This window comes from Lissotriton vulgaris, chromosome 1_2 (assembly GCF_964263255.1).
Source record: "Lissotriton vulgaris chromosome 1_2, aLisVul1.2, whole genome shotgun sequence".
Taxonomy (NCBI): Eukaryota; Metazoa; Chordata; class Amphibia; order Caudata; family Salamandridae; genus Lissotriton; species Lissotriton vulgaris.
The window spans coordinates 200387088-200414776 of record NC_141686.1 but is presented as its reverse complement, the minus strand read 5'-3'; the positions used below and the strand labels follow the sequence as shown (position 1 = coordinate 200414776).

Genomic DNA, 27689 nt, shown 5'->3' with positions numbered 1-27689 from the left:
TGCCCTACTCCACCTGGCCCTGTTTACTCCTTTTGATACAGTCTTTTACTATTAACTGCTGCAAGCAATACATTACATTGGACTACACCCAAATACTCTGAATTGTTCAGTTAATTTCTGAGCAACTGGTCCGAGTCTGTTCATCTTCCTGGCTTTAGGTCTAACCCAGTGGTGATCGAGTGTGGTGTCCCCCAGGGGCCATGGTGCAAGGGTGCCTGCATTGCAGGGATGATTATTTTTGTGCAGGAAGGCACACCTTCCTTCACAAAAACAATCATTGATGGTGTTTTCCTCAAAATGCAACACACATAGAGCAACAAATGAGGGGAAATAAAGGTATTTTTCCTCGTTGAGCCACTTTAACACCTCCCTTGGAGAGGTGTTAGACTTGGACACATTCCCAGATTTACGAAACCTTGTAAATCTGGGAATGCATCAGAACCCATGGGCATTGTGTGGGAACACCAATAGCAACACCCATAGAATGCCCCTTTCATGCAGAGTAATGTGTGAAAGAGGGCCATATTTACAAGGCCATGAAAAGCCATGCAGGGTCTCTTGCAGCCTGATTCATCATAGGGAAGTTTTGCGTGTCTGAAATAGCGAATCATAAGGAATCGCTATTCCAGACTCGCAAAACAGGATTCATGTAGGAATAGCAACATTTTTTGCGATTCCTACTGATTCCTTATTTGCGATTAGCAAATTGCTAATCGCAAATAAGGAATAACTCCCCATTCATTCCTATGGGCCAAAAGGCCCATAGAAATGAGTGGGGAGTATTCCTTATTTGCGATTAGCAATTAGCTAATCGCAAATAAGATAGCGATTTAAAGGGTGCCAGGGGTGTCCAGAGGACACCCTGTAGCACCCCTTAAATGCTAATTTAAACAGGTGTTGCGCACACACATATCCAAAGGACATGTGTGTGTGCAACATGCAACTCAGAAAAATGCTTTTAAAAGCATTTTTCTGAGTTTTCGCTATTTACCACGAGGTTTGACCTCGCGGTAAATAGCGGGCCGAAATTGCGAATTCGCAAATTTTAAATGGACGATGAATTGCATTTAAGGAATCTCAAATAGAGATTCTTTAAATGTAATTCATCTCAAAATAGCGAAATCGCTATTACCGATTTTTGCATTTGGGATGATGAATCCCAAATGCAAAAATAGCGCTCGCAAAGGGCCAGATTCTCAGAATCTAGCCCTTTGCGAGCCGATTTCGGCTTGATGAATCAGGCTGTTTTTGTGGCCTTGTAGATATGGCTCAGCGTTGTGTGCCACTGGAGTGTTAAAAGTGATGCTCCGGTGGCGCATGGGCCTTGTAAATATGCCCTGGAATTTGATTGTTTTTACAAGCCCTCTAAAACTTTCAGGCCAGCCAATCAGGCCGTTCTTTTTTTTTTATCAGAATTCGTATGGGAAAAAGTCTGGTTTCTCTTGTCTAAGTCAGAACTTTTTCTAACCCTTGGATATGTCAGGATAATAATAAAAATAACAGTACTAAAGAAAGTAAAACTATTCATCCCAAAAAGTAAAGTGACTTAGAAATGCAGTTCAAGCACTCATAATTTAAAATCTGGATGGTGGTGATGCCCTGTTCCATGCCTTTCCGATCTCAACACTTGCCACCCTTAAGGGCATCCTCCATGCTTCTTCAAGGGCCTGAAGAAATATGACCACATCACACCCATCCTGATGGACCTCCATGGAGTCTCTTTGCTGACCAACACCATCTTCAAAACTAACTGGATCATCTACAAAGCTATCAATACTGGCACCATCCATATATCTATCAGGACACTTATACCCTTTCCAATCAAGAATGGGTGAAGATACACTTCTTTCCGACTTTCAGTCTTAAAAACCAGCAACCTCTCTAATCACACGACGACTGTGTCTTTGCCTTTGAATATGCAGTGCCTGGCTGCTTTTCGGCTATGATTGTGACATATAAGTGCCATATACATACATGCATATCATCCAAGTGGTAAATATGTAAAGGATAAAGCATGAACCAAGACGTCTGTAGAATTCCACCCAAAAAAAGAATTCAAGTTTCCTGATGTGCCTGGATACCCTCACGGGTGACAAGTAGCGCTCTACAAATCTACTGATTGATTGGCTGAATGATCAAATAAGGATCCGCTCCTCTACGCATGCTGATCTCAAAGCATGGCCTGGATCGTTTGCAGAGACACAGTCAATGGCGTGTTTCAGGTTTTATTTTCAACACAGCAAAATTGGACAGTAAGGATACATGTCTTTCATTACCCACTCTATTTATATTTCACTATAAGCATTAGATACATACAAAAAGGAATTGTCTTTATTTACACACTGTTTACATAACTAAAAGAATTAGAGCGATACTTCAGAGAAAGCAAGCAGTGGAATCAACCGAAGGTAGTTCAGATATTGATTGACTATTGATCATGCCGAGTCTATACTTTGGCTGTGTAACTCCATGATTGCCCTTAGCTCTTGAAGAACACCTAAGGTGAAGCAGTGATATTGATAGTAACTCCATAGGCCAAGCACATTCTTGTGATTTTGTGGAGTTGGCTGCAATTAGCTTGGGTGCTTCGATGTTTGGATCTTCTCGGAATCGCCTATGGGGCGGATCCTCTGGGCTCTACCTCCCGGCTGCCATACAGCTTCTCCAGGTCCTGTCCCCTCAGGTTTGCTTCTCTGAGGATGTCTTTGTTGATTTTCTGGATGTTGCGACTGAGGACGGTAGGTGCAGCCGCAGGTGGGACACAGGCGAGGGTGGGTTGCAGGGGCAGCGAGCAGGACAAGAGCCATCTCGGCGATGAATCAGTCATCCCACAGAGGTGGACATTAAAGTCTGGCAGAGAGCAAGGAGCTTGCTTAGGAACACATCTCTTCTCAAGGTGCATCTGGTGGAAGAGAAGAAACCATCATTAGCGAACGCCTAAACGGACCAGCCGACTGTAGCTGCACCTAAACCCTCTATCGACTTAAGATGGCGTCTACCTTCTGCGTTCTCTCTTTCCGTTTTCCCATGCTTCGTCCTAAGGGCTCTCAAATATCTACTGGCAGAATGGACCATGCATCCCTAGCATTCAACGACTCTCACCGTCCCAAGAACAGTGCCAGCATTTCACGTGTGCCCTGTATTATTTGCACACATTGTCTTGAAGTTATCAGTTTTCTTCATAGTGAACAATCACATCCAAACATCAGAGCCCTTCAGATAAATATTTTTAAAGAAACAAAGTATAAAAAAATAATAACAAAGCAACATTTAGTAATGCTGCGGTATGTGGAAATGTAATTGCACAGCCATCTAACGCTCTCCCCTTCCATCTGCCTCACTCTACAGATCTCCAACATCTCTTCTTTATCAGTGCCAGCTCCCCTAGACTTGTCTCTCCTTCACCTGTGTCTCTCCCTCCATTTTTGCATCTCCTCTTAGAATGCTGCTCTCCTACTCATCCACTGCAGCGACCGGTTTCTAGCTCCAAATCTCCCAGAGGGTTTATATTTACCAGAACTTAAATATTTTAATCAATTAACCAAAGAATGGAGAAATACAAGCCTATACTATTAGGCAATAGGTATGTTCACAGATGGATCACATTGGAGCTCCTAAATTAGCAAATACACGAACCAAAACAGATGCAATACATCAAAAATACTGTGCCAAAAACTCTTCTTCTGGTCTACTACTGGTTTACCACTTGGACCTAAGGCAGAAACAGGGCAAGGATGAGGTGACATTAGCTTCTTTTCCATCCCCCACCTTCAGATTCTAGAGCAAGAAAGCAACAAACCGCCCTACCAGGGCAGAGAAACCTGAACATTGCTCCTATCAGGTCACCTGCGACTGCTCTCTACAGACGCGTGCCCTGGCCAAGCGGCACTAGCTAGTCTGGACCAGGGCGGTGGCTTGGGCTCTGAAGGCTTGGGCGCGGAGGGACACACGGGCAGAGGGTGACCTGCACAAGCTGAAACCAATGGATAGTTATAGGTGGCCCACCTCAATGCATCTGCGCTAACCTTTTCTTTGGTCACAGTACAGAAGCCAGTCTCCAACCCTAGATGATACCCAGGGTCTACAGTGGCCGTAAGTCCAAGGTGAGGACAGACTGCCCTGGCTTCATCCGTGGGTGGACGAGGGCGGTAATGAACAGACCAAAAACAGCGACTTTTACGGATAACCCTAGCACATCAGACTGCCTACTTCTCGACACCTACACGTGGATTCCCCAGACACCTGTTCACCAGGCGACCCGTTTGCTTCTCCCTTAAGAATGAGTAAATGGCCGCTATGGATCCATAACCACGCAGCCCGGCACTGGGTGCTTCCTCCATGCGCAGAAAAGGACTGAGTGTCAGCCCTTCTCCCTTCCCCCCTAAGGCCACCTTGAAGGCAAGGATCTAGTGAAACCCTTCCACCCCTCCCAGGCATGCAGACAGATTGCACACTCAAAAAGAAGAGAGTACCGGTGGGAGCGAGCTTGATGCTGGTGTGGGGGGGTAGGGGGGAGAAGTGCAGCAGAAAGTTACTAAAGGCAGGACAGCATGCCAGGTCTGTCACCATATTTGCTCTCCTCCATCTGTGTCTCCCCTAAATTGTCTCTTCTTCAGTGTCTCAGTCTCCCCAACCCATCTCCCGCTTCACCTGTGTGTCTGATGCCCTTTTGTGTCACCCACTTGATCTGAGTTTCTCACTTTCTTCTAGTTGCCTCAACAACCTGTGTCGCCTCCTCCATCAGTGTATCTCCCCTTACATGAGCCCCCCCCCCCCCCACCTCCAACTGTGTCTCTCCCTCTGTCAGGCAGATACAGAACACAGGCTGAGGCACTAGACACATTGTGGGGTGCACAGACACAAAGCTCGCACCCCAGTAGAGCGGAGGCCCGAAAGACATTGTCCTCACCCGAAGGGACCTGGGCGGAGCCACCCACAGCCCCACCAAGCAAGCGTGGGTCTACCTGGGAGGGCTGCAACAATATTCTGCAGGGAAAATGATGAGGTCTCTGTGCCTTGGGGGGTCTGACAGGTGGGGGGTAGAGTAGCGCAGTGCCTGTAGGCCTCTCCTGTACCTCAGGACAGGGAAGGGATTCCTGTCCCTGTCCTTCTGGGGGATTCTCCTCTGTATCTGCTCCTGGGAGAGTTTTTGAGGCAGAGTGTGCCTCCTGCCCTGCTCCAGGAGATGGCATTCCACCCCCTTTGTTATGTCTCTGCTCCTGGGAGAAGGCTACCTTCTGTCTCACTCACTGACCATATGCCTGTCTTTGTCCATGTACAGGGCTACAATGCCTGGAAACATAGGTTGCCCGAGTGACATATCCCTACCAGGTTCTGGCGATTACCACTCACTATTAAGAGGATGTTTCTTTTAACTTAATTGACTGCATTTTAATTTATTCCACGTGGCTTCCCTGAAAATGTGGCATGGATGGCAACCCTCGTGGTGGTTCCTGATTTACACAAAACTGAGCCATGACAGACCGTACTTACTTGGGGATTGAGGAGTGAGAGAGCGCAAACTGACCAAAATGTAGAAATACATCACACTTACACGCAGTAAGCACAAATCATGAAGAGAAATGCCATGAGTGCTGATAGTATCCATAGTTATATTCTGAAATGTGTAGTTAATATAGAAGTTTAAATAGAGGTGGAACTAATACAGAACGGTGTGAAGTAATATGATTTTATTATGCGTGATTATTCCTGAATCCATGTTGTGTAGCTGCTAAAATGTAAGATGGCATACGGAAACGTTGAAATGTGGTAGGCCTTAGGGCCTGAGCAAGGCGGGAGGGGGAAGGTGATTAAAATTCACAATATGGATTGCACTAATGTTTAGTATTAATGAGTAGGTTTTTGATTTATAGATGTGTTTACCGAAATCAGTAGAATATGAGTACTAACATGCTAATAATTAAAGAAGAAGTTGAATGCTATAAAATATTGTAGAGCTGGAAAGCTTTAATGTTGATTTATACGTATTAGTCTGGGTTGGAGAATGTTGCAATGCGGTTGGAAAACCATGAGAATTGGGATTAGGCTGCAGATGTCTGTCTGGAAGAGAAAAGGGGGTATTCAATTATTAATATAATGAATAGAAGCTTGTTCAAGAAATGGACCAGACATGGAGGAGGGTTCCGGAATGTTTAAGGGGTATCAGCGGGCCGGAGACGAGTCTGAGAAGCAAGGTCGACTCTAACCACAAGGCCTCATCATGGAAAAAGCCAGAAGCTACACCACGTGAGGGGCGTCTCACGAGGGGCGTCCTAAATGTTGTTGTATTTTTGTATTAGGGACAGCACCCCTGGGTGGAGTTAGAGCAGACGCCTGAGGACCCTTTAGAGAGCGGATGGGTAGGCAGAGAGGGGCCATGATTGGAGAACTATAGGTTTTCACCAAGAGTTCGAGAGTGGGTGGCTTCCCTTGGGAGTCATTCACTGCTGACACCTTTGATAGGTTGAGACCTGGTTAAGTAGGGATACCATCTAGAGCAGGGTAGGGAAAGCCTAACCTGTATTTTCCTTCCGCCTGTAAATGAGTGATAGATTTCAATATGTGTCTATGCTAACGGCACTATTGTTTTTAGAACTGGTATTGATAGTTTCCGTTGTTCGTCTGAGGGCTTTCAGAGAACACGTGTACGTAGTTGGGCCCGTGTATCTGGTGAATCTCATTTTGAGATGCTTGTACCTGCAACTTATAATAAATCTTTGAAAGCTAGAAGTTGTTTGTGATCCTTTGGAGCAGAGTCCTTTACTGGGGGAACTAACTTGGTAAGAGATGCACTTTCTTTCCTCAATGACAGGCAATAAAGATTCAGTCGGCCAGACCGGGGTTTTAGATCGATAGTGATAAGGTATTGATCAAAATCTCAACCCTTCCAGTTGGTAGCTATAGAGGATGGTTGCCTTCTTGAGGAAGGTGATCTAGGCCAGGTTAGATTACCCCAAGCCCCTAGAGATCGATGATCGGAAGAACCGCCCGCGGAAGAAGGACCGGATGACGTGAGGCAGAAAAGCAGCAGTATCGGTCGAGAGTGAGTATAAAGGGTCATGCGTGTTAAGATTGCGGTGTTTTGTATTGTATCTATGTTGTAATGTCTGGCGGAGTTGAATGACTGTAGAGAGACTGTGGAACAGGTTGTGAGCGCGCGCAACCGGTGGAAATCTTAGGCTCAAGGAGAGCTTAAGTGGTTCGGGTGTATCGGACACTCAGAGTAATTGTTAACCAGGGTGAAGGGGGTCATGAGGTACCAGTGACCACCCGAAGGACCAGATAGGGGAACGTAAGAGTGAGTGCGCGAGTAACAGACGCTGGTCGGAAGTTACTGTGTGTGTAAAGAACCTATCAGAGTGACGATAGACATCTCGTCAGTTGTGTTGACAATTACAGATAGACTGTGGACGTACAGTCGAGGGAAGTGACCGCTTGGTCGGAAGTAGTCATTTTTCGGAGTATGAATGGGACGCATGCATGACCGCGAGGAGAGCTGAGAAAGGAGGGGTGCTGCTGCGAAGCGGAGACTAGTGACGTCAGAAAGTGCCGCGCTGGGATTGGCCGGCCGGTGAAAGACCGCGCTGTGATAGGCCAGCTAGCTAAGCCGCGCTAGGATTGGTGGATTGTCATCAGGAAGTAAACAAAGTATTCGAGCTGGAAATCTTGCGCATAATTATGAAGTGTTTTAAATGGTTAAAAGCGCTGTTTAAAAGAGAACGCAGGGGATCGTATGAAGGGGAAGAAGCCCCGCCGGAGGGTACGCCAGCTCATTACATGGGGACAAATGTTGGGCTGCACACGATTCTGTGGATCTCAGAGTGGAGTAAGATGACAGATGGAAATGAGGAACTCACGTTCCCGAAGTACGGGACGTATAGATTAGAGGTGCTACACAGATTAAAAGCAATTATGACCTCTACGAGACCCTTGCCTAGACCAACCCAGTTTGAAGCCCTTAATGCATGGATTAGGGCAGCGCATGAAAAGAACATGAACAGACGGCAAGAAAGAGTGAAACACTCGGTAAGGGCAGTACAGGATGCCAAGTGGGATGCGGATGCTAAAAGATGGAGGGTGCAGAACCTGGAAGTAAATAAATTATATCCAGTGTTAGAGATGCCCGGGAACAAAAACCCCCTAGAAGAGGATGACGAGAGCGAGACAGAGGATAGCCTGATAAACAGATTATTGACAGACAGGCCGCCTACGTATAACAGAGCAGGGGGAGATGCCGAGAAAGGGGGGGGCAATGCAGGAGAGCATGGGCCGCTTCCCAGTTCCGAATGGGATCCTGCCGCAAAGAAAGAACTGTCCCAGCCTAGCCAAGTGCAACAGGTGGTCGGGAGGTTTGTGGTGCAAAGAGCGCCAGAAATGGAGTGTGCCACATCCTACGCGTTACCTGATGCACTACAAGTACCTGTTACCATAGGTCCTATAGTATCGATATATGACCCAGAGAGAGCTAGAGGGGAGGAACGGGTACGGAGGGACAGAGAAAGAGCAGAGATGGCAAGGAGGAATGATACGATCAACTCCCCAAGTCAGTTGCCGATACCAAGAGATTGGAGCACCCCAGTACCCACGGCAGGGGATCTGGGGGACATTAGATGGCCAGAGGATATGAGGGGATCAGGACGGAAATCCTTTCAGGAGTTAAATGAGTACATGAAGAAGTGGGATGAGGCAGTAGAGGCTCACAAGAACATCATAACTGCAGAAGCTGAAAGGGAAAGGCAGGACAGCAGAGCCCGGACTCACTGCGGGGCTGAAGAGAGCAGTCCGGAGTGGGACGGGAGGGAGAAAGACAGTAGGAGAGGCACCCATTGGGCCCGGAGTGGAGGTAGATCAGACCTGGAAAACGGGGGGGTGTCTCGCCCAATACGTAGTGATGAAGACAGAAGGGCTCGGGAGTACAGAGACAGCTTTAAGTGTATCCACTGCGTGCCAGACAATAGAGAACAGAGTGGGAGTTGCGAAAGGCCGCACCATAGTCCCTGTGATGACGGACATGAGCGCAGCCCAGGGAATATGGGAAACCAAGAAGGATCGTATCAGATACTGAGTGATACAAGGCTAAGAGGGGATGGGGACCGAAGGGAGAATAACAGGGAGTCCTACTGTGAGAAAAGAGGAGAGAGCGGACAGAGTAAAATAGGGGGTAACAGGCCTGTGTTCCATCACCTTCCAAGATCGGATGGCCGAGCATGGGATCTGGAGAGATGGGAACAAGAGAGAGCACTCCCCAACTCTCCCGAACCCAAACGAAGGGCCCGAAGTTGGGATGGGAGAGACACCTGCGAACCTCCCTCGAAGGAGATATTGCGAGCAGAATTAAAAGCTAAAAGACTCGATGTCTCAAGCTTAAAGTCAGATCTGGATGACATGGTAGACGGTACCCTGTCCTTAGAAAGAATAGACATGTATGAGCAGGGTGAAATTCTGTTCATGGCAAAGGACGTAACTCGAAAGGCGAGAGCAACCCATGAGAAATTAGTGGAACTAGCAGGCAAATACATGGTAGACCTGTCAAGGACCAAAGCCTTACAGGGCAACCACAGGCTACATTACACAGACCGAGATCTAGATGAGAGGCGAACCATCGGATTGAAAACACACATAAGGGAACTGATCACTGGAATAAGGACATGGAGGGCCCTAGATAAGTGGGAAGAGAGGTGGTCCAAGAGAGGGACCGTCAGGAGAAGCACACTTGGGATGACACCAGGAGGACAGCAGGGAGTAGAGACATACCCTTTGAGGGAAGTCGCAAATGGGACCTATGTCCACGTCCCTTGGAGTAGGGGGGATTTAGCTGCTTTTACCACCTCTTTCCCCAAATTGCGGGAAAACCCAGTGGAGTGGTATAAGCAAGTTGAGAGATTCGTAAAAATCTCAAAGGTCCTATGGATAGATTTGAACACGCTGTTTGACATAGTAGTGCCAGGAGATTTGTGGACCGCATGCAAGGTTAGCGCTGAGTGGCCCACCATAGAGCCCGAGAGAGATGCTAAGACTAATGGGCCGTCCGAGAGTGTGATGGCAAAGTTCGAGAGAGTAATGACTTGGCTAAAAGATAAAGTGCCAATGCAAGACATAGATTGGGTAAAAATTGACCGAACAAGACAGGAACCCAAAGAGACAGTTCACGAATACTATGAGAGATTGCTGAAGGCGTTCAAACAGTATAGCGGTCTGGACGTAATGGATCCGAAGGACATAGGGCAATTTGTGTCCAAATTCGTCTTGGGCCTGAGACCGGATATTAGTTTAATGATACAGCAACACTTGATCTGTTGGCAAAATAAACCCCTAGACGAAATACTGAGGTATGCCAGGTACTGCTGTGATGAGATAGACTCCAAGGCTAAGAAACTAAAGGAGAAACTGATGGTGGTACAGATGCAGGCAGCAGGGAAGGGGGGACAGCAGCAACAGCAACCGGGAACAGGTACTGGAGGAAAGAAACAGTACAGTCAGAACAAGGGCAATGAGGAGAACTCCACCTTTAGACCCAGAATAGATATTACTGCCTTAAAGAAAACAACTAGGTGCCACCAGTGTAACGAGGTGGGACATTGGAAACGCGAGTGTCCCTATAATGTTGAGATAGGAGACGAAGAGGTAGAAGAGGAAGTGACCCAGAGTGCGCCTGCAAGAGGGGTAACGCAGTACCAGGGAAAGGTGCTCAAAGGGGGGGGGCCACCTCCCCGAGCTCAGTTCCCACAGCCACCCAGATTAGGGACTATGGGTAAGACCTATAGACAGATGCCACTGTTTGTCGGGGGAGAGGAATGTTATTATGTGGACCCACTAACTGGACAGAGGGTAGAAAGGGATGACTGCACCCTCGGGGCAGCTCTGGAGGTAGATCAGAGGGGACCCTATGTTGAGGCCGAAGTGGCAGGGTTCCCCACGACATTTCTAGTGGACACAGGAGCCACCAGATCCACGATCAGGTCAGCCGCAGTGCCAGGCCTGCCTATGTCTGGAGAGACCATACAAGTGGTGGGGGTCGCTAACAGGAGAATGACCAGTCCTCTGACGGAACCCGTGCAGGTGAAAATAGGGAAGTACAGTGATGAGCACCAGTTTGTGGTTTGCGATTCTAGTCCTGTATGTCTGCTAGGAAGAGATCTTTTATGCAAATTGAACTGCACTATATACTGTACACCGCAAGGAGTGGAGGTACTGACAAATGATGATGATGCTGACTTTAAAGTCGCTAACTCCAGAATATGTGTGGAACTGTATCCCACTTTGACAGTAGACGAGCTCCCCTGGGATCTGAGAGAGACCGTTGCTCCAGAAGTATGGGATTTCACTGGGGAAGAGATTGGGTTGGTGAAAGGAGTAGACCCAGTGAAAATTGTAGTGAAACCACATGCTGAGTTCCCAAGAACCCCTCAGTATAAATTGACCCCAGAAACGATTGCAGGCATACAACCCGTGATTGAGTCCATGATTAAGCAGGGAATACTGAAGGAAATCGTGGGTAGTCCATGTAACTCCCCGATTATGGGTCTGCAGAAACCAAATGGGAAATTCCGGATAGTGCAGGACCTCAGAAAGATTAATAACATAGTCGTTTCGTGTTGTCCAGTGGTACCGAATCCATCAGTGATACTGTTTCAGATACCGTTCCAAGCAGAATGGTTCACTGTAATTGATCTTTGTCAGGCTTTCTTCTCGATCCCTCTGGACGAAGGAAGCCATTTTCTTTTCGCATTTAAGCTGGAAGGTCGCGTCCTAACATGGTGTCGTATTCCTCAGGGGTATACAGAGAGCCCATCGATCTTCAACCAGCTCCTGAAGAGAAATCTTGAAAGTCTAGTACTGCCCCAGAGGTCAGTTCTGGTCCAGTACATAGACGACCTCCTTGTGGCGTCAGAGACAGAGGAAGCTTGCAGGGAAGACTCTATTGCTTTGTTAAACCATCTAGCCGAAAATGGGCATAAGGTGTCCCCGGGAAAATTGCAGTACTGCCTGACAGAGGTACAGTACTTGGGACACAGAATTGAGAAAGGGAAACGGAAGGTGTCACCAGACAGGATAGAGGCCATCATGAAGATGAATGCGCCTAAAACACAGAGAGAAGTCAGGATGTTTCTAGGAATGGTGGGATATTGCCGACAGTGGATCGCAAACTTTTCACTGAAAGCAAAACCCTTACAAAAACTGACGCACAAGGAGGTGAGTGATCCGGTACCATGGGACAAAGACTGTTTGATGGCGTTCCTGCAGCTGAGAGAGGACTTGTGTCGTGCTCCGGCTCTGGGAATGCCAGATTACGATAAACCATTTTTGCTCTATTGCTGTGAGCGAGAAGGATGCGCGCTGTCTGTGTTAGTCCAAATCCATGGGAATGCCCGTAGACCAGTCGCGTATTTCTCGGCTACTTTAGATCCAGTAGCCGCAGCGTTGCCCGGATGTCTCAAATCCGTTGCCGCAACGGGTGTCAGCATTGAGAGATGTGAGAATATTGTAATGGGGCATCCATTAGAGGTGCATGTGCCCCACTCTGTTGAATTGTTGATGACCAGGACCAAAACTCAGCATCTGACGAATAGCAGGCTCACGCGCTATGAGCAAGTTATTCTTGCTGCAGAGAACGTGACCCTCAGGAGATGCTCTGTTTTGAACCCTGCCACCTTGATGCCACTTCCAAACGATATTGAGGGTGATGATGAATGTACAGACCATGACTGCCTCGATGTGACTGAACTATGCACCAAACCAAGACCCGACATCGTAGATGAGCCACTGACCGACCCAGATGAAATTTTCTTTGTCGATGGCTCATGTGTAAGAGACGAAGTTGGGCAGTTGAGAGCAGCTTACGCTGTTTGTACAATTACTGGAGTAGTGGAAGCTGGATGCCTGGAAGGAGTACACTCCGCTCAGGTAGCCGAGATTATTGCCCTGACGCGTGCCTGCCTGGCAAGCAATCAAATCCGAGTCACCCTATACACTGACAGTCAATATGGTTACGGGGTAGTTCATGATTACGGGCAGTTATGGTCTCAAAGAGGTTTCATGACCTCTTCAGGCTCTCCCATTCGCAATGGAGAGTTTGTGCGCCTGTTGTTAGAGGCATTGCAATGTCCAGCAGGTATCGCAGTTGTGAAGTGTACCGCACATACCAGAAATATGGACTTCGTGTCACAAGGCAATAGATATGCCGACGAAGTCGCACGGTATTGCGCGGAAACAGGGTACTCTTTCACCGAGGTGGAAGTGGGTGGAATAAATGTAAGGACAGAATTAGCTATGATATTGGAAACTGTTGATACTTGGGACGAGCTGAAGGAGATGCAAGAAAATGCTCCTGACTGTGAAAGAGAAACATGGCAAAAGGCAGGATGTGTAGTGGGGGAGGCCCATTTCTGGGTTTCAGCAGATGGCAGAGCAGTGTTGCCCAATGAGATGGTGAGCCCAATGGCCCGACACATACATGGTCCTGTCCACTTAGGAAGAGATGCTATGCTGAGAGTGTTTAGACAGACCTGGTACAACCCCAAGTTCAGAGTAGCAGCCGAAGCAGTGTGCCAGCGTTGTGTGACGTGCCAGCAGTTGAATGTAGGGAAAAAGACACCAGTTGCACTGAGCCACATAGGGAGGTCAGGAGGTCCATTCAACCGAATGCAGATAGATTTTATTGAAATGCCAAGGTGCAGCCGCCTCCGTTATATCTTGGTGGTTGTTTGCGTTTTCTCCAGATGGGTTGAGGCATATCCTACACGCAGGTGCGACACCCTCACAGTAGCTAAAATTTTGCTTAGGGAACTTATCCCGCGCTTCGGGGTGCCGGCCTCTTTGGAATCAGATAGGGGAACGCATTTCAACAGCTCGCTTGTGAAAATGATTTGTGCAGCTTTAAATATAGATCAGAAACTACATTGCAGTTATCGACCAGAAGCTTCAGGAATTGTGGAGCAAATAAATGGCACCATCAAGGCCAGAATTGCGAAGGTGTGTTCATCAACATCCTTGAGTTGGCCTGATGCGTTGCCATTGGTCCTTATGAGCCTCCGTAGTACCCCGAATAGGAGAACGGGTTTGTCTCCTCACGAGGTGTTGATGGGAAGAGCAATGAGGTTACCTTCTGTCCCAACTGCTGCATTGATTAGCATCACAGATGATATGATCCTGGACTATTGTAAGGGGCTGTCTGACGCCATTCATTCTGTGTCCCTTCAGGTGCAGGCTGCCGAGGTACCATCGTGCCAGGACCCTTGTCATGACTTGCTTCCTGGGGACTGGGTCCTGGTGAAAAAGCACGTGAGAAGCAGCTGCTTGGATGTTCGTTGGCGTGGGCCCTTCCAGATCATCCTGACCACAAACACGGCCGTGAAAGTGGGAGGCCTGCCCAATTGGATCCACGCGTCGCACACGCGGAGAGTTCCAGCACCTCTGGAAGAAACAGCTCCTCTCTCGGATAGACGTCCAGCAGCGGACCGAGAAGCCATAGAGGGGGCTAGCCAAGCTGTAGAGGTGCCAGCGGAAGCAGGGAACGAGTCTGACCAAGCTGAGGACGGTCAGTACAACAGCGAGACAGACGACGCTACTGAAGGGGAAAGTAGCTGGGAGTACGAGTCAGACGCTGATAGGTCTGACAGAGAGCGTGAACAAACGAGAAGAAGACGGAGTAGAAGGGTACGCGGAGAAGCTGATTGGCCGCAGAGAAGGAGCTCTAGCCTAAGGTCAACTCTGGAGAGAACCCTTCCTCCGATATCAGAAGACTCGGACCCAGAGGACGGTGCTCAGGGCGCTGAAGCACCGGAGTTGAGGAGGTCAAGAAGAGTGCGAGTGCCTAACAGGAGATACTCCACCCCTGAGTGGACATATCTGGCGACAGATGGCTTCGAAACCAGTGACAGGGAGGATCAGAGCGGTGGTGGTGTCCAGTTCTGAGCCCATCGTAACAGTGGAGATACGACTGTTAGTACCCGGAGTAGAACAAGAAGGGTCACTGACATTCATGCTCCCTCGTCCTCCCCGCCTCAGCAAGATAAAGGACATGTTTCTCACAGAATTGCAATTCCCTGATTTTGGTACAAAGATATCAGCCGCAGAAGAGCACAATCTTCGTCTGGAAATATTGAATTTTGCTGTCGAAGCTGCAGGCGAGCGCCTGATAGTGGATGCTTAAAAAGACTTTGTAAATAAGCGTGAAGAAAAGAAGATTACCTAGCGCCTAGGAAGCAGAGAATCTTAGGGACTTTCCCTGAGTTGATGGAGAAGGGCTAGGGTTGTCTATATTGAACTAAAAGGAACTTTGGCGGAAAAGGTTGTCAGCTTCCAGTTGCGTGGTTCTCAGGACAAAAGGAGTAAAGAGACTGTAAAGGAAAGAAAGAAAGAAAGGAACTTTGTGCAGAGTTACGAGAGAGCCACACTATCTGACGAAATGGAGGCTGGTACCCAGAACCGCAGAGCGAAATGTATAATAGGTACACTAATAGTAGGAGTGATAATATTAATAGCTTTAGTAGTGACAGTCTCCTATGTAAAGGGACGTGAGGAAGAGGCAAAGGTAACTGATGTGAAATCTGTAGAGGCACTTACACCCACCGTTGCTGGTGGAAAAAGGGAAAACACACAAGAGAAAGCGTTATTAGCTGCAGAAGCCCGCAGGTTACACGTGGATGAGTCCCAAGGTGACTTTAGGTCAAATGCTTATGCAAAATTATTATATGAATACGTGGATGCCATGGAGGTCAAGGACTGTTACGTCTGCATGCAGTTGCCGGCGTCTGTAGATGAAGGCATTCGATATTATCACCTCCCGCTGACATATGGCATTACATGTAGCTTGTTGCTTAGTATATTTTATGGGAGAGATAGTTTTGAATACTATTTTTCCAATTATGATGCAGTGTTACCAGAAGTCCCAAATTATAAACAGATGAATAAATGGGACTACTGGAAGAGTGAAGACAGGTTGGCAAAGTTTTTCATTCCTTGGATTACTTTAGATACTTCACATGCCCGCAGAAATAACCTGACATGCAAGGTGTCAGAAGTCGAGAAAAAGTTCATAGGGCAGGTGGATGATCGGAATAGGAGACAAAAGATTTTGAAAAAATCTGGACAATGGAAAACAGATTGGACCGATGAAGAAAAGGCACACAAGAGAAAGGGTAGTAGTGGTCCAATAGCTTTAGATAGAACGCAGAGAGGAAAGTTATGTCTTCATAGAGCCAAAACGTATTATGAAAATGTATACGTGGGAGAAGTTAGCTGTGAACATGCTTTCAATTTAGAGTACTACACCAAGGACTTTCTGAAGGGAATGCAAGTGATTCCAAATGTATATTTCGTATGTGGAAGAAATGCTTACGTGAAGCTACCTGATAATTGGTATGGCTCATGTTACTTGGCAATTATCTTCCCTAAAATATACCATGCCCAAGACTTAGAGATCATCGAGGGCAAGACATCATCAAGGGGAAGGAGAGATGTAGGAGGTGTAGAAATGGTTGGAGATGTCTTTGGAGCTGTGTTCCCTCTTCTGGGATTAATTCTTAATGATGTTAAAATTAGACGACTAGCAACAGTCGTAGACAGGTTGTCTGCCAGTACTGCTCAGTCCTTAATGCTGGTAGAAGGAGAGATGCAATCGATAAGGGCTATGGTTCTTCAGAACCGTCTTGCCTTAGATGTCCTATTAGCAAAAGAGGGCGGAGTCTGTAAGGCTTTGAAGGTCCAAGAATGTTGTACTTACATTCCAGACAATTCGAAGCCCCTTGAAAAGGTTATTAGGAACATAACTGATATTCACAAGGAGATCGAAGACCTGAGCAGAGAAAATGTCTGGGAAAAGGTGGGCCAAGGGATAAGTGACGCTGGAGGTTGGCTCACCACCTTAGGCAAAAGCTTTGTGTGGAAAATACTAAAACCTATCATCATAATATTGATCTGTGGGATCGTGTTGTGGGGATTGGTGAGGGTATTCAAATGGTACAGATCAAGAAGGTCAGAGAGGGCTCGGAGAAAACAGCTGCAGAGATTGGCTGCCATACAAGATAGTCAGTACCGGAGTCTGAGGGCTTTGGAAACACAGAAACGAGTTATGCTAGCAATCACTGCAGTTTGAATATTAGTGATGACCCCGAGAGGTCATCAAAGGGGGGAACTGAGAGAGCGCAAACTGACCAAAATGTAGAAATACATCACACTTACACGCAGTAAGCACAAATCATGAAGAGAAATGCCATGAGTGCTGATAGTATCCATAGTTATATTCTGAAATGTGTAGTTAATATAGAAGTTTAAATAGAGGTGGAACTAATACAGAACGGTGTGAAGTAATATGATTTTATTATGCGTGATTATTCCTGAATCCATGTTGTGTAGCTGCTAAAATGTAAGATGGCATACGGAAACATTGAAATGTGGTAGGCCTTAGGGCCTGAGCAAGGCGGGAGGGGGAAGGTGATTAAAATTCACAATATGGATTGCACTAATGTTTAGTATTAATGAGTAGGTTTTTGATTTATAGATGTGTTTACCGAAATCAGTAGAATATGAGTACTAACATGCTAATAATTAAAGAAGAAGTTGAATGCTATAAAATATTGTAGAGCTGGAAAGCTTTAATGTTGATTTATACGTATTAGTCTGGGTTGGAGAATGTTGCAATGCGGTTGGAAAACCATGAGAATTGGGATTAGGCTGCAGATGTCTGTCTGGAAGAGAAAAGGGGGTATTCAATTATTAATATAATGAATAGAAGCTTGTTCAAGAAATGGACCAGACATGGAGGAGGGTTCCGGAATGTTTAAGGGGTATCAGCGGGCCGGAGACGAGTCTGAGAAGCAAGGTCGACTCTAACCACAAGGCCTCATCATGGAAAAAGCCAGAAGCTACACCACGTGAGGGGCGTCTCACGAGGGGCGTCCTAAATGTTGTTGTATTTTTGTATTAGGGACAGCACCCCTGGGTGGAGTTAGAGCAGACGCCTGAGGACCCTTTAGAGAGCGGATGGGTAGGCAGAGAGGGGCCATGATTGGAGAACTATAGGTTTTCACCAAGAGTTCGAGAGTGGGTGGCTTCCCTTGGGAGTCATTCACTGCTGACACCTTTGATAGGTTGAGACCTGGTTAAGTAGGGATACCATCTAGAGCAGGGTAGGGAAAGCCTAACCTGTATTTTCCTTCCGCCTGTAAATGAGTGATAGATTTCAATATGTGTCTATGCTAACGGCACTATTGTTTTTAGAACTGGTATTGATAGTTTCCGTTGTTCGTCTGAGGGCTTTCAGAGAACACGTGTACGTAGTTGGGCCCGTGTATCTGGTGAATCTCATTTTGAGATGCTTGTACCTGCAACTTATAATAAATCTTTGAAAGCTAGAAGTTGTTTGTGATCCTTTGGAGCAGAGTCCTTTACTGGGGGAACTAACTTGGTAAGAGATGCACTTTCTTTCCTCAATGACAGGCAATAAAGATTCAGTCGGCCAGACCGGGGTTTTAGATCGATAGTGATAAGGTATTGATCAAAATCTCAACCCTTCCAGGAGGCTGACCCATGGCTGTGCACAGGACTTAGGTCTGGCCGAGAGACAGCTTTAGCTTTCTCGCCAGCCACTTATTTAAAAACAAAAAAACTCACGATAAAATCCATATATGTTTGTAAATGCCTAGAGAGGCTTCTGCTCGGCCACCTTCAACGACTGATAGTTCATGTGTAATTCCTAACGCGCAGCATAGGTCAAGGGTCAGCACACTTCAGTCAATGCCTCTCTTCACTGTGATTGTATTTTGCTTGTGGTCGTGTGTACATCCCCTGAAACGAACTTCACTCCGTGTCAAGGCTGGCGGCCCGAATTCGTTTTATTACTTTTAAGCTTTTAATGCCTGCTGCTTATGCTTTGAGAAAACAATAAGTAAATCACACATTTTGCAAGCCAGAGCTATCGGCTTTACCAATGCTTATTTTAACCAGCGTTAGAAGTGGGCGGGGACGGAAGGGCACAGCGTGCCCTTACTTCTTAAAATTATGTTAGTCCGTTCCCCTACTTCTTAGTTTTGAAAGAGCGTACCGGGGACTGTAAAATTGCCATACTTTAAAGTACACCTTTTTTTCATTTTCACACATGAGTGGTGCAACGTGAATATTCAGAAGGCCTCTGCACTGCGCCCGACCTCCTCCCCTTCCCCGCTGGGTCTAATGGGCCTGCAAAGTGAGACTGAAAGGGCCATCAGTGTAGCATGGTGCGAAAACAGCTACTCTGATGGCCCTGTGGCTGCTGTGAGCCAGTGATCACACCTCATTTGTGAGGACGCTGCCAGCAAATTTACATGCCAATTTAAAGCTGCTATTAGTTGGGTTTTGTGGCAGTGATATTCACAGTGTTTACCTGCTGAAGCAACGTTCATCAATGCCTACCAGACTGTTTCCCGGCAATCTCGGCCCGGAGGTGCACCGGGGCCGTTCTCACGCCACTTCTAGTTCTGTTGACAGTTGTCCTCCCCATACAGGCCCCGGTGTAACACACACCATTCCAAAGATGTTTGAGAAACCCAAGGGCAAGAGTGGTTTTGCACCCATAACCAAACGAGTAAGCTCATATTTGGAAGCAGTATTTACACCACCTCCTGACCCATGTGCACATGATTTGGCAGATTTAATAATTGCATGTACTAACAGATTCACCCCCCCTGCAAAGCCCCATTGATAATGACGCCATCTGTGCAGACAAATCTTTTCCAACTCAAGCAATGACAGCCCCGGCGTTTGACCCCAGTATTTAGGAGTCTGTTAGTGATTTAAGAAAATATTCCAAAGTTCTGAAGTCTATGATTGGTGACCTTATGGGGATGATGAAGGGCAGGAGCAGTGATGGGGCAGGAGCAGTGATGGGGCAGGAGAGGCGACAGGGCAGGAGAGGAGACGTGGAAGGAGAGGCAATAGGGCAGGAGAGGTGACCGGGCACAAGAAGTGACGGGCAGGTGACATGACAGGCAGGTGATGTGACGGACAGGTGAGGTGATGGGCAGGAGAGGTGACGGGGCAGGAGAGGTGACGGGGCTTGAGCTAGAGCAGTAACCGGGTGTGAGCGGTGAAAGGACAGCAGCGGTGAAAGGACAGGAGAAGTGAACGGGGCAGGAGCAGTGAACAGGGCAGGAGCAGTGAACGGGGCAGCAGAACTGAACAGGGCAGCAGAAATTAACGGGGCAGCAGAAATTAACGGGGCAGGAGCAGTGAACGGGGCAGGAGCAGTAAACGGGGCAGGAGCAGTAAACGGGGCAGGAGCAGTGAACGGGGCAGGAGCAGTGAACGGGGCAGGAGCAGTAATAGGGCAGGAGCTGCGACAGGGCAGGAGAAGCAACAGGGCAGGAGAGGAGACGTGGAAGGAGAGGCAACAGGGCAGGAGAGATGACCGGGCACAAGAAGTGACAGGCAGGTGACATGACAGGCAGGTGATGTGACGTGCAGGTGATGTGACGGGCAGGTGAGGTGATGGGCAGGAGAGGTGACGGGGCAGGAGAGGTGACGGGGCAGGAGAGGTGACGGGGCAGGAGAGGTGACGGGGCAGGAGAGGTGACGGGGCAGGAGAGGTGACTGGGCAGGGGCAGTTAACAGGACAGGAGCAGTGAACAGGACAGGAGCAGTGAACAGGACAGGAGTAGTGAACGGGGCAGGAGCGGTGAGCGGGGCAGGAGCGGTGAGCGGGGCAGGAGCGGTGAGCGGGGCATTAGCGGTGAACAGGGCAGGAGCGGTGAACAGGGCAGGAGAGGTGACGGGGCATGAGCTAGAGCAGTAACCGGGTGTGAGCGGTGAAAGGACAGCAGCGGTGAAAGGACAGGAGAAGTGAATGGAGCAGGAGCAGTGAACGGGGTAGGAGCAGTGAACGGGGCAGGAGCAGTGAACGGGGCAGCAGAAATGAACGGGGCAGGAGCAGTGAACGGGGCAGGAGCAGTAAACAGGGCAGGAGCAGTGAACGGGGCAGGAGCAGTGATAGGGCAGGAGCAGCGACAGGGCAGGAGAAGTGACAGGGCAGGAGAGGAGACGTGGAAGGAGAGGAGACGTGGAAGGAGAGGCAACAGGGCAGGAGAGGTGACCGGGCACAAGAAGTGACGGGCAGGTGACATGACAGGCAGGTGATGGGATGGGCAGGTGCGGTGATGGGCAGGAGAGGTGACGGGGCAGGAGAGGTGACGGGGCAGAAGAGGTGACGGGGCAGGAGAGGTGACGGGGCAGGAGAGGTCACGGGGCAGGAGAGGTGACGGGGCAGGAGAGGTGACGGGGCAGAAGAGGTGACGGGGCATGAGCTAGAGCAGTAACCGGGTGTGAGCGGTGAAAAGACAGGAGCGGAGAAAGGACAGGAGCAATGAAAGGACAGGAGCAGTGAACGAGGCAGGAGCAGTGAACGAGGCAGGAGGTGCGAACGGGGCAGGAGCAGTGAACGGGGCAGGAGCAGTGAAGGGGGCAGGAGCAGTGTCGGAGCAGGAGCAGTGATGGGGCAGGAGAGGCGACAGGGCAGGAGAGGAGACGTGGAAGGAGAGGCAACAGGGCAGGAGAGGTGACATGACAGGCAGGTGACATGACAGGCAGGTGACATGACAGGCAGGTGACATGATGGGCAGGAGAGGTGATGGGCAGGTGAGGTGACGGGGCAGGAGAGGTGACGGGGCAGGAGAGGTGACGGGGCAGGAGAGGTGACGGGGCTTGAGCTAGAGCAGTAACCGGGTGTGAGCGGTGAAAGGACAGCAGCGGTGAAAGGACAGCAGAAATTAATGGGGCAGGAGCAGTGAACGGGGCAGGAGCAGTGAACGGGGCAGGAGCAGTGAACGGGGCAGCAGAAATGAACGGGGCAGGAGCAGTGATAGGGCAGGAGCAGCGACAGGGCAGGAGAAGCAACAGGGCAGGAGAGGAGACGTGGAAGGAGAGGCAACAGGGCAGGAGAGGTGACCGGGCACAAGAAGTGACGGGCAGGTGACATGACAGGCAGGTGATGTGACGGGCAGGTGATGTGACGGGCAGGTGAGGTGACGGGGCAGGAGAGGTGACGGGGAAGGAGAGGTGACGGGGCAGGAGAGGTGACGGGCAGGAGAGGTGACTGGGCAGGAGCAGTGAACAGGACAGGAGCAGTGAACAGGACAGGAGCAGTGAACAGGACAGGAGCAGTGAACGGGGCAGGAGCAGTGAACGGGGCAGGAGCGGTGAGCGGGGCAGGAGCGGTGAACAGGGCAGGAGCGGTGAGCGGGGCAGGAGCGGTTAACAGGGCAGGAGCGGTGAACAGGGCAGAAGCGGTGAACAGGGCAGGAGCAGTGACGGGCAGGAGAAGTGACGGGCCAGTAGAAGTGACGGGCCAGGAGAAGGGAGGGGTCGGGGGAATTGACGAAGCAGGAGTGTTGATCGAGCATGAGCAGGAGTACTGACTGAACAGGAGCAGTGAAAGGGCAGGAGTAGGCGTTTCCCAGGGCGACTGGAAGGGTAGGGGGCCAGTTTAGTTTGGGGGGACCGGTTTTGTACAAGTGCAGGAGTTTGAAAAACACTGCAAAGTTATTTGTATATTCAGCAGGTTTCGGTCAACAATACAAGTGCCAAGATAACTTTGGTGATCAATGTACCTGCTGGAGGGAGATGGGAGCATGTTTTGTCTAGTGGCTATTTTACTCATCTAAGGTAGTGCAGAGGGGTAATATGCCTGCTGCAAAGAACATGTACCATGCATATCAAAGAGCAATATGTTATGTGTATAGTTCAGTGGGTACTGCTTTGTGTTCACTTCCCGAATGAAAGGACACTTGAATACATATGGCCTGGCAGTTCGGGCTGGACTGTTCACATTGGGCGCAGGATCAAGACTGATTTGCATATCGCTGGGTCCAAACTGGAATGGCATGGTGAGCAAAAAACGATGGATTTAAGCCCAGATCTCTGAACTGGGGTGAATGTATGACCTTTTTCTGCATTCTGTCCATCAATTGTTCTTTTTGCATTTGTCTCCCCGAGTGGGACAGGTATGCTCAGACATGAGTCCTGTGCTCTCCATGCCAATGGAATCAAGCTATCCTGGCTGATGAGGGCTGAAAGCCCGAAACCGGTCCTAGGATGCTTGTTTCCAGTCCAGGGAGGACCTGGCCTGGCAGTTCGGGCTACACTGTTCTCATTGGGCACAGGATCAAGACTGATTTGCATATGGCTGGGTCCAAACTGAAATCGCATGTGAGCAAAGAAACAATGGATTTAGGCCCATCTCTCTGCACTGGGGTGAATGTATGATATTGCTCTGCATTCTGTCCACCAGTTGTTCTTTTTACTATATTATGATTGAGCAGCCAGCTGGCTGACATGAATATGAAGGAGCCTTTGTGGGTTTCTGTGAGTCTAGATTCTCCTGAAGAGTCCCTTTCTCTTCTGAGCCCTGCTTAACACATGTGTATAGGAGGAGCCCTGCATTCATGACCTCAATGTTTGAGACAAAAAATAATCATGGATTATTGAACAATGAGAGTAAAAGCATTAAGGTAACATGTTGTTCCTGCTTATATTTCACATGCTTTACATAAACCTGTATTCCCTATGAGTGTTTGCTTTTTCCTGAATTAAACCTCAAATAAACACATCCATTCTTTTAATTAAATAACGTTATAAGCTGTAACTGGTCAGTGAAATGCTAAACGTACTAAAAATTGGTATGTTTTGCTATTTCTAGCCACACCTCTGACTCCGCCCACTGATTCAATCTTCGGTTGTTCCCGCCCCCTGATTCTCCACCCACAGTTCCCCTACTTTTTTTTCTCCACTTCGACCACTGATTTTAACCATGTACTTTAAGACACGTCATGCAGTGCGGATAAAAGAGTGTGGGACTGCAAGGCCTGGGGCAAGGGGGCGGCAGGGCAGGATGTGAAGGGGCACAACCGAGAGAACACCTGAGAGATCGGGCAGAGCAGCCCGCTGGGCTGGGTCAGGCACAGGGGACCGATGAAGAGGGGGACACAGAGAAGCGCTACGCGACAGGTGCAAGCAGCTGCAGAACATGTAACATGGTGGAAAGGGATTGAAAACAACTGCAGGAAGTGGAAAGAAGTGGACCGACCTTGGAAGGAGCAAGAACGGAGACAAAGAGGGAATAAACATGAACAGCACGAAAACAAACAATGTTGTGCGATGAAAGGAGACATAGGGGCAGATTTACAAACCACATTTGCGTCACTTTTTTCATGTTAAAAATGTCACATAAGGGGAGCAAGGGGCTTGTAAATCTGCCCCACAGAGAGCAGAGTTAGAAATGTACAACAGTAAAGAGAAACAAGCATTGGCAAATCCAATAGGTCTCAGAAATGCCAGAGCTATTGGCTTTGTCAATGTATTTTAGCCAGCTGTATAGAACCACAGCAGCTGTTCAGCATGGCTGAACATCATGGAAAAAGCGCTCTGACGCGGTCCATTTGCTTCTATACATTAAAACCATCTTATTCACCTTTATCAGATTCATACAAGCCAACATTTAAAAAGTAAAAAGTGGGAGATTTTGAAAAGAAAAATCGGGGGATTATAGTTTACCAATTGACATCTGGCATTTTAGGCGGGAGACAGCTACAATGAAGCCCTATTTAGCTTCAAACATCAGGAGTGTCCCAATTGAGTAGGATCTGTTGTCATGAATACATATTTTACTCACCTCAAATGGGTTGTAAGTTATGTGCAACAGAAACTCGCGCTGATTGAAGCCTCATAGAGCATACACATTTCCGAGCCTCATTTATGAGATTTTGACGTAGGGCAGTGCCTCGAGGAATCTTGCATCGCTGCCCTACGTCAAAACAAAGGGGCAGGAATGCGTTGTATCTATGTGATACCGCGCATTCTTGTCGTTTTCCCCAGCGCCGGAGCACAATGGGCTGTTGTGCACCAACACAGGCACGCTTGCACCATGGTGCAAGGGTGCTTGCGTTTTGTAGCTGATTGATTTTGTGCTGTAAGGGAAACATTCCTGCACAAAATCCATTCATTCGGGCGATTTCCTTTTTTCTATGTGTGCTGCAGAATGCTGCACACATAGAAAAGGAGAGCACGAGGAGAAATTAAAACATTTCTCCTTGTTGTGCCTCCCTTACGTGGATGGCGTTAGGTTCTGACACATTCCCAGATGTCTCGTAAATCTGGGTATGTGTTCGGTTCCATGAGTGTTGTGCGGGAACACCCACAGCAACACCCAAGGAAAGATCCTTTCACGCAGTTTTCTGCGTGAAAGGGGCCCATATTTATAATTAAAGTGCCTTTATGTGGCCTTATAAATATGGCGTGGTACATTGCACCACTGGAACGTCAAAAAGATAACATTCTGGCGCCGCAAAAGTGCTGAAGGAGGCCCTATCGACTTTAGGCATTGTATGTAACACGACAACAAGCACATTAGTACAAACACTTCAGTTCTGCTGAGTAGAAGCTTGCAATTATGATCATCCAAAATTATCCTATTTACATATTTCACCTTTCTGTTCACCTGTAGCCAGTGCTTTAAATGGGCAGCTACTGGCACTTTTTTATTTTGAGAGAGAGAGTACCAGCACTTCTCAAGCGAGACACAATACTTTTAATTGGAGATTTCTGGCACTTCTCAGAAACAAGTAGGTACTCTGGTACAGAATACCTGCACTTCTATTTTTCCATTTCAAGCACTGCCCGTAGCTGCACTACGACTCTACTGACCAACCCAGAGCAGAGCACCTTACGGTGACATGCTTCCCAAATATTCAGGACTTTGCATAATGTGTCTGGGGGTTTAGAGGACTAATGTATTAACTGAAGGGACCTGTGCTCGACCTCATGGTCACAGGTTCAAATCCCTGCGGGTCCACTCAGCCTTTCATCCTTCTGAGGTTAATAGAATGAGCACAATAAACATCTGTTATTCAGTGACAAGATACCCTTGGGTGAATGTGTGCTTTACAAATACACGTTATGTTATGTTACAACCCAGTCTGTGAAAGAATGCGTGCACGGGCATGAGGATGGAGCTGGGAAACATTTTGTTGTTCTGGCCAAATCGCCCAACCTCCATGGGCATAAAAACTGACTGTGATCGGGTGACTGGTGCTAATTTAAAGCGCTCCTTCAGTTTAGGAAGGCACTATATAAAAGTGCAAAAACAAACAATATCAGAGACAAGTGGTGTCATGGGGGCAAGCAGTGTTAGACCAGCACAAGTGGTTAATCTTCTCCTCAAACCTACCCAAATAAAAAATTACAGAAATAATTTTTTTTTAAAAAGCTACCCAAACACCCCATCCTCCCAGTGGTCAGCAAGTGTGCTCCAGGATATGGAAGCTGCAGTGCAATGTCATGCCACTGTCATGCCACTATTTCCGGGGAAGGGGAGAAAGAAAGAGGAGACACAAGTTCTGCAATGCTCTTCTCACTGGGGATCTAACCCTAGACCCTGTAAGACCGTGAGTGAACCTCAACTCAGACCCACCACCGAGACTCAAACCTGGTTCAAACAACAGGGAAGTGGGAGGGTGAGAGTGAGCAGAGGGGTCAGGTGGAAGGGGATGGAGCAAGTGAAAACATGAGCACACATATGGAATGCTTAAATCCAAATAAAAAAAGTAGCTCCAAAAACAGGAGCAGTGGATGGACACAAGTACTTGGTCCATGCTCCTGGGGAGGGGGCATATGGGGGAGTTAAACACAAAGGTGTGAGTGGCATTCAAGTGAACAAATGGTAAGCCCATGGAAGGGCAGTAGCGCACTAATTGTACACAAAATGTCTCGAAGAGACAGTGCAGGCGCTGCCTAGCCAGGAAAATCACAAGAGACATAACAGCAAAAATGAAATAGAAAACAGATGAAAAGGGCGAACTAGAAGAACACAGAAAAATAAACAAGTTGTACTGTATATATTAAAGGAATATGTGTAATCTGCAGCTCACTGGTTACATGATTTGCAGTATTTCAGTGGGCTCGAATATTAACTGTAGAGAACAACATATAGCGTGCAACTCATGGGTTCTAAGAGAGAGAGAGAGAGCATGATGGAGAGAGAGAGAGAGAGAGAGAGAGAGAGAGAGAGAGAGAGTCCCAGGCGCCCGCCACCCCCTTGCGTCCAAGATCACACATTTCCTGCATATTGTTTATCACTTCGATCTCTTGCCACTCACCTCGTTCTTCAAGGCAGGGGCGCAGACCATCACTTCGGCTGGGTAGACGGTGGTCCTCGGGGGTCAAGGGATCACTTCCGGATCGAGAGCTGCGAGGCCTTAGCTTCTAGTGCTGCTTTGAGTGTGACAGCTCGAGGCGCAGCTTTATTTATACCCTGGTGTCAGGAAAGTACCGCGCAGAAAGCGAAAGAGAAAGAGATAACTTGGCATCCAAACAAAATAACAAACAGCCATGCTCGGGAAAGTACGGTGAATTATGGGGAAAACTAAACACACCAAGCATGGGCGGGGGCTGCCCCTGGGACGGAGGGGCTGGTGGACTGTGTCCCACTCCCAATAAAACACTGATTAGACATATATGGGCGTCTTCAGACAAAACGCTAATAAATAACACTTGTGTAATACAATGTATGCGGTTGTGGGTGGCATGCAGAACAAAGGAAAGCGAGAAAGAGGAACGAAAGAGTAACAAAAATAGAGGATAAAACACAGATTGCAAGAAATAGAAAAACTGTGCATGGGAGGGAAAGGTAAGAGAGGAAAAAGAAGGATGAGTCAAAAAACAGGTAG

At 48.1% G+C, this 27689-nt stretch overlaps 1 long non-coding RNA gene across 1 annotated transcript; it reads right to left on the bottom strand.

Moving 5' to 3' along the window:
- Positions 1–2309: 2309 nt before the first annotated feature.
- On the bottom strand, positions 2310–27242 carry LOC147734926 (uncharacterized). The gene is made up of 2 exons (XR_015307610.1): positions 27120–27242; positions 2310–2902 (listed from the first exon to the last, which is right to left on the bottom strand). It is a non-coding gene; the product is annotated as an uncharacterized LOC147734926 (long non-coding RNA).
- Positions 27243–27689: the final 447 nt, after the last annotated feature.